The sequence below is a fragment of the Theropithecus gelada genome, chromosome 7a (assembly GCF_003255815.1).
Source record: "Theropithecus gelada isolate Dixy chromosome 7a, Tgel_1.0, whole genome shotgun sequence".
NCBI lineage: Eukaryota > Metazoa > Chordata > Mammalia > Primates > Cercopithecidae > Theropithecus > Theropithecus gelada.
In genome coordinates this window covers 14,577,151-14,585,377 of record NC_037674.1, presented here as the reverse complement: position 1 = coordinate 14,585,377, position 8,227 = coordinate 14,577,151, and the positions used below count along the sequence as shown (strand labels likewise).

Here is an 8,227-nt window from a genome sequence, read left to right as displayed (position 1 = left end):
CCTCCCGGGTTCACGCCATTCTCCTGCCTCAGCCTCCCCAGTAGCTGGGACTACAGGCGCCCGCCACCACGCCCGGCTAGTTTTTTGTATTTTTTAGTAGAGACTGGGTTTCATCGTGTTAGCCAGGATGGTCTCGATCTCCTGACCTCGTGATCCGCCCGTCTCGGCCTCCCAAAGTGCTGGGATTACAGGCTTGAGCCACCGCGCCCGGCCACCTTTTTAAAATTTTTTTTGCAGCAAGGGTATGTATCTCTGTGTTTGTCTTTACTTGTGAAAAATAATTAAAATTTGAACTGCTTTTAATTACACTTGGTAGACTGATTCTCTTTGTATGCAACTTTATATTTAGAGGTAATTACATGGAGGCTTTCCTTTAGAGTTACATATGACTTTCCACCATTCTGTGTTACTCTCTAGAAAAGAGTTCTGGGCATGTGGAGCATTTTAAATTCAGGATTTGTGGAAGATTATATTCTTCTACACGACAATCGAAAGACATCCCCAAATTTTCTAATTAACCACAGGTCAGTTATATACCAGAAAAATATGGTATGCCTTAAAGTTAAATTTTGTCAGTAGTTTTCACCGGATTCATGAAAAAGACAGATACTAAAATTTTTGGTAGAATGCATGGGGGCAGTAGCCAAAGTGCTGTGTGTGACTTGTCTGGGAAAGCTACATGGGGGAAGCAAATACACCTGTTATGGAAACATCTGTGACTTTCCCCAAGGACAGCAAGAAGCACTCGTGTGTCCGCAACAGATGGTACTCCACCCCCTAACCACAGAGTCATGCCCATCTGTCCAGCATAGCACAATTGCACCCCTCGAATTTGCTCGCTTTAGATTATCTGATCCTGTTGGAATAGTAGGCTATGGCATTCCTGTAGGAAAGTGTATTGTGTACCACAGTGGTTGGAACTATGTACTGGAATTTAGTAAGTAAAACCCTGGAATAACCAACTTTACTCATCATATGTCCTAATGACCCCTTTGAATCTCATATACTGTTCTTGTAAAATGGTCCGAGTGGTATTCCTGGAGGGAGTCCATAGACTATATAGTGTATTAGTCTGTTTAAATTGCCTTAACAAAATACTCAGTAGCTTAAATGACATAAATCTATTTTCTCACTGTTCTGGAGGCTGAAAGTCCAACTTCAGGATTCCAGCATGATCAGATTCTAGTGAGGGTCCTCTTCCTGGCTCCCAGATTACTTCCTTTTACTGTGTCCTCACCTGACAGAGAGACAGAGAGGCAGAGAGAGAGAGAGAGAGAGAGAGAATCAGTCTCTTCCTTTAATAAACCCACTGGTCCTATTGGCTTAGGGTCCTACCCTAATGACAGTGACCTCATTTAACCTTAATTAGGTTCAATGTTCCATCTCTAAATAAAAGTCCTATCTCCAAATACAGTTACATTGTGGAAAAGTGGTTAGGGCTTCAAATACAAAGTTTTGGGGGGCACAATTCAGTCCATAGCATATAGATATGTGAGGATTAAGTGATGAAAAGGTCAATTTTTTTTGAATGCCTACTTAAGAAAAGTCATTTAGGGGTTTCATTTTCTTTAACACAAATCACAAGTTTAAAACGTGACTTTGACCCAAGTCACATTTTCTTTAACTCAAAACTCTATAAAAGTTCTTGGTCAAGTATTATCATTCATTGAATCATTTTTCCTTGGTTTAAAACTAGTGAAGGGTGATGGGAGCTTGAGGTGAGTTAGGGAGGAGAAAAGGGGCGCAATCTTAGCGAGGAAGAGGGAGGAGCATAATGGAAAGAACATTTGGTGCAATACTGGCTGAGTTCTAGCTCAGATTTAATCTAAGTTTTATCAGTCAAATGGAGACTTTGATTACTTTTTTTTAAAAAAAGTTTTATTGTAATTGACAAATAATGTTGTATATTTATGGGGTACAATGGGACTTTTTGATACTTGTATACATTGTGGAATGAGCAAATCAGGCTAAGTAGCATATTCATTTACCCAGTTATTTCATTGTGGTAAGAACAATTAAAGTTCTCTTTAGCTGTTTTGAAATATGTAATACATTGCTATTAACTATAGACACTGTGCTGTGCAATAGAACACCAGAATTATTCCTCCTATCTAACTGAAACTCTGTATCCATAGACCAAAGTGTACCCTTTCCCTGTCTAACTTCCCACAGCCAATTGGGTGTATACCTAAAGGAATTTAAATCAGTGTTTTAAAGGGATGTTTGCACTCCTGTGTTCATTGCCACATTATTCACAAGAGCCAAGATACGGAATCAACCTAAGTGTCCATTAGCTGATGAATAGATTTTTTAAAAATGTGCTGAATATACAAAATAGAATACTAGTTAGCCTTAAGAAAAAAAAAACCAGGCAATTCTGCTATTTGCAAACATGGATGAACCTAAGGACATTATGCTAAGTGAAATAAGTCAGGCACAGAGCGACAAATACCATATGATCTCACTTACATGTGGAATCTAAAAAGGTAGAAATTGTAGAATTAGAGAGTGGAATAATAACTGCTTCTTAATGTGTATTTGGAGTTCGAATGACTAAATATACATAAAGTGCTTATATTTGAACATATAAGATGTTATAGATATTTTTTCTCTCCCTAACCCCATCTTTCCTAGTATAATAAAGTTATGCTACAAGTTAGTCACTTATGAATTCCGATTTGAGGGTTCAGTTTGTGACTTTTGCTGGCTCCAAGAAATCAAGACATACTGAGCCACTGCATGAACAGTGTCACTAAGTATAAGAACCTGAGAAGTTCAGCTTCAACAATTCTTGAAGTCTCCCTTGAGTAGAAGGTGAGTGAAGTGTCACAATTGGGCAAGAAGTGAGTTAATTTTGATTGCAACAGTAGGCAGCTATTAAGAGATGACTATAACTCTGGATGGAAGTTTCTATGGTTTCTGCCTTCAGCCCTGTCATGTTCAACATTCTTTTCAAGACCTAGATCAAAGGAGAAGTTGATGAGCTTAGTATTTAGCTGAGAGAGATGGGCTATGTTGGCTAGAAATTAAGCAATGAGCTCAATCTAGCAAGATGCAAGTTCTGAAGCTGGACTCTTAGAAGCAACTGAGGCTCAAGCATTTCAGTAGGCACTACATTCTGGGTAATTTTAAAAATGTGTATGCTTACCTCACATCCTTTAAGCTCAGCCAAAATCTACTCTGCAAAGTCATGCTTGAACCCTTGCTTTGAGCTAAGTGTTCTGACAATTCCAACATATACACCTGTAATAAAACTGCTCAAATAATGTTAAAGACTCTTTAAAGCCAGGATCTTTACCGTATTAATTTTCATACTCCCAATGTCTAGTTTAGTGTCTGGCACATAGGGAATTTTCAATAAATTATGGGCTGTTGCTAGAATAAAAATTCAAAAGTAGGCAGTGTTGAGTTGGCAAGCTAATTTCCTAAAAAGTATTAATTGCCTACCCATGTGGACAATAGAAACAACAACAACAAAAATATCCTGCCAATAACTCAGGCTTTTTGGCTGGTGCCTTGCAGTGCCTTGTAAATATGAGTAAGCATGTTTCCTATTCTAAAGTAGGTTTAAAACAAAAACAAAAACCTAAAACCTAAACTCATTAACTTCATTTCACCCTCTTGAAGAGCCTGCAGTTCCTTTATATTTATAACCATTAGAGTGAGGCATGTTAAAGAATTCAAATGAGAAATCCTAGTTTCCATCTTTATGTATCTCTTGGGTTTTCCTTTGTTCACCCAGTCACCTGCAAAAATCATCAAATGTTCAAATTTATAGTCTGTGACTTGGTCACCCCGAACCTCTTGGTGGTCTGGAATGAGCCTGAGATGCTCTTATTTAGCACTTGGAGCTCAGTTAGATATTAGTCTTCCTGTAGTGCAATCCTCTGATGCCAGTGAGGAAGGAAATCAGAAACAGGAATCAGACGATTCTGGCCAACCCTCCCAATACAAGGAGAGAGTCACTGACGGAAATGGGTCTGGATACTGACTTTCTCTCTCCTAAGTCCTCTGATGCCAGTTATTAAAATGGGTTACTTCTTAGAGCCATGATGTTGAATAGCACTTCATTGAGATGATGCAGGATTTGGACTCCAAAAGTGTCCCCTCTATCCCCTGTCAGCAGCATGAGCCTCAGGATGGCAAGAGTCAGCCAGCATAGTGCACACGCCCTCTGTTGAACTCATATTCTTCCACCCAAGAAACTTGAGGTTTCTGTCATAAGAGCAGTGCCAATCCGCTGAAAATCACTGGGTTGTCTGTTTCCTTGTTTATGACTTCTCCATATAGTTGGTTCTGCTCCAACTTATTTGAAAGGGACATCTGTTGGATGATTTGATGTGATGTCTGTGTTCCCTGAAAGTCATTTCTGACAGGGCGATGTAAAGGAACCTGAGAGGGAGCTCCCTCATGTGATGAGTGACTCTTAAGTGCAGGAACAGATTTGAGAGGATTATCCAAGACAGTAACTTCAAGATCAAACTAGGCCATGGAGTTAGCCATACGGCTCTGCAAATTCTTTGCGGCTCAGCCCTCTGGGGTCTCCTGTCACCGTGCTTGCCAATAATGAATGTCACTTCCATGTGGGATCTTTCAGGTCTTCTCGACACACTGAAGCCATATGTGTTTCAGTCACTTCAGACATCATCCTGCTGTTTAACTTGAAGAACAGTCTAAGTCAGTGAGGTTTGCCATGGCATCAGATCTCCTTTTCAACCCACACTGCTTGAATAATAACTATGATTCTGGATAGTTGACTCATGAATATTTCCTGCGAAGGAACAATGAGGGTATTCTGAGGAAATGAAATCCATACAAGTAACTCTGAAACTTTATTCATGTTTGAATACTTTCTAACTTCAAATGTTTTTACCAGACTGGTAACACATAGCAAAATCAACTGATAAGATTGTCTCCTTTTCTTTCTTCCTCTTTCTCTACCTAACACTTCTCTAGTGTGGTACTAACTGAAGAAGGCACAAAGAGTGAGTAGAGGGAAAGGGAAATGAAAAATCAAAGAGCCCTGTACTCTTTTTTCGTAAATTTCCCCTCTCCTGGTAATCCTCCTTCAAAGGCAGTGTCCCTTTTTTAGGCCAAACGAAACTCAGAGGGTGAAGTTGGAAAACCCCGGCAACCCTATGATACATGATAAACCTGTGTAAGAAGGTGGTCCCTTACAAACAGTTGGCTATGAATATCTTCTTTAAAATGGTCTGACACTCATGGCATAATTATTTTTGTAAGAGCCCTCAGGAAAGTCTGTTTTGAAATACCCTATAACTTAAGACTATGATAGTACCTCACAAAGTTCAATATAAAAATAACCAGGTGGCTTGTGAAGAAGACAGGAAGCGAGAGGTGATGCTTCTCTATAGGAAAATGACACTGCAGCCAGCCCCCCTGAGTCCTGAGAGGACTCTAAATACACCACTCTTCCTCCCTGACAACTACCCAAGTCATATCCTGTGAGTGACTGGATTCTAATCTATCAAATAGTTTCTGTACATGAAAAAAATCAATTTTGGAATAAGAGTTGCCAGTAGAAAGATTTCCATTTATTAGGCACCTACCAGGTTCCTGACTCTACTGGGTACATTAAAGATATTCTTTCATTTAGTTCTCACCGGGAGACTTTCAAGGCTTGTTCACATTTTACAGATGAGAGAAATAAGGCACAAGAAGGTTAAACAAACAATCCAGGCCAACTCAAGTGGAGGGATCTGTGGCCGAGTTCAGGTCTGCCTGTAAACTCCTTGAGGCCAGAACCTTTTCTGTTTTGCTTACTGATGTATCCCAAGTGCCCAGAAGAATGCCTGGCAAATTGTATCTGCTTAGTAAATATTGAATGATCACCTTAATGAGAGAACCCAGCACATGTACTCCTAACCATTATTCTCTACAGTTTCCCCTCAGTCTCCTCACTCCAGTCCATTACCTGCCACTTTCTCTCATCCTGTTTCAATGGAACCCAGAGCAGCAGACGCTGTAGAAAGTTGCATCTCTGTGTACATCCTGCTGAAGGAATGGAGCCATTGTCAGGGCGCTGTCTCATTGAGTCTGAGGCCTTACTTCCTTGCTCGCTCCCTTTCTTCTATCTCCTCCTTCCTCCCACAAAGATTTTCTGAGTCCTTGCTGTGTGCTGAGCACTGGAGACTCACTATGAACAAAGTTGGCATGGTCTCTGTCCTATGCAAATTACTGATTAAATTATAGTTACAGTGAGTGTTTTGACAGAGAGGTAAGGATGATGTAGAAACATATAATAAGAGGACTCAGACCTGTTCTTTGAGGTCAGGGAAGACATCCTTGCAAATTTTAACTTTAAGACAAGACATAAAGAATAATTAAGAGTTCCTAATGTATACCTTGGATTTCCTGGAGGCCTCTGCCTAAGACACTTTTAGGGGGTTCAGGAGTTAAAACTGTTTCCCTATAATACTAAGAAGTTATTTGCCTTTTCATTGTTACTGCATTACAAGTGTACAGTGGAGTTTTACAGAAGCTGCATAACATATGATATCACAACAGATTGAATGCAGACGCAGACATGAGAATTCATTTATACTTTAGTAAGCCAGATATTGGTAAGATTTGCAAAAAATGCAAAACAGTGCTACTAGTTTCAAGTATTTTTGGTTTTGGAAAATGTGGCTATGTTTTTATAAAATGTTATTTATGTTAAGGTATAATCAGTTTACTGTGTTGTTTTAAAATGAATTAAATATTTAAACATTTCTTGGTTCTAATTTACAACATAATATAATGATATAATCTACCTTTTTAAAATGAAAAGATCTTTGGGGTTCTTCATAGTATTTCAGAGCACAAAGGGGCCCTGAGCCCCAAAAGTTTGAGAATTGCTGAGCTAAGAAAAGAGGAGGGAGTGTTCCACAGTGAATAACAGCCTGTGTAAAAGCCCTTCCCTGGTATACAACTTGTAGTTTTGAGGATATTAAAGAAGTCCAATGTGGTTGGAACATAGAAAGCGAGGGAGAGAGAATATAATATGCGGACCAATGGGTAAGCAGTGCCATATTTGAGGGCAGTGACTTAATCTTAAGTCAGTGGGAAGTTACTGAAGGTTTTTAAGCAGGTTGGAATTGATGAGATACATGTTGAAAGAGGAAGGAAAAGGAAAGAAGAAAGGAAAAGAATGGCAGGGAGGACACACAGAGATGGGAGGTCAGTGAGGAGGCATTTGGGGAAAACTTGCTAAGCTATGAGGGAGGGACAGTAGGGTTAGATAAAGAGGATAGATTTAAATAATATTCATGGAGAATCTAGAGGACTTGGGTTTGATTGTCAGTAGGGAGTGATTTGTAAAAGAAGGAATGAATGTTCTCATGGTTTTTTAGTCATACCACTTGATTTTAAATTCTAGTGCTACCTAATTCTGTGACTGTGAGCAAATTATTTAAACTCTATAAGCTACAATTTTCTCATCTGTAAAGAAATAGGAATAAGAGCCACAATTTTGTATGGTTGTTGAAGTTATTTTAAAAAGCACACATATCTAATATAACTGGAATATCGTAATTATTTATTTGTTTCCCTTACCTTCTCTTTAACTTTCTTTCTTACCATTTTAAGATGGAGGGGGAAAGCTGGCAGTGTTCTTCAGAAAACAGAAATTCTGGGGAAGGGAGTTTCAACACAATATGCAAAATCTCCTCCTGTGATTCCTATACACACTGGAAGTGTGCTTTCCTCAAGCACTTGAAGGGAATGTGTTCTCTAGTCTCGTCTCTCTCTCGCTCTCTTTTTTTCCTGAGGACTACTGTATCATTAAAGTTCAGTTATTTTTGTCTTATCTGCTCCCTTTGAACTCGAAACTTTGTCCTGTTCTTCTTGGTCCATAGTCTGATTCCTACTATTTTGTTCCTTTGCCTTTGTCTTCCCAGAGTCTTGGGCTAGCCCTCTCTATTTCTCTGCTTTGTCACGCCCTTGACTTCGCAAGATTCTCTTTCCTGGCAACCACCATCTACAGACAAAATATTAACAACTTGGGAGGAGTTAGGACAGAGGCATTACAATTATTATAAAGAAAACCAGGTAGTCCTTATGACTGGGGCCTGAACTACCTCCTGTTATTCTTACGTGTATCTTTTGAAAGGCTGTTCTCAAATGCATTGACTTCAGAATTTAGAGTAATATTCTTTCGAGCTGAAGGGAAAGGAGACAGAGAACTACAAGGTCATAGGACCGTGACAATATGTTGCATTTTGCC

General features: G+C 39.3%; 1 pseudogene; it reads right to left on the bottom strand.

Moving 5' to 3' along the window:
* Positions 1-4,024: 4,024 nt before the first annotated feature.
* On the bottom strand, positions 4,025-6,038 carry LOC112627914 (annotated as a pseudogene).
* Positions 6,039-8,227: the final 2,189 nt, after the last annotated feature.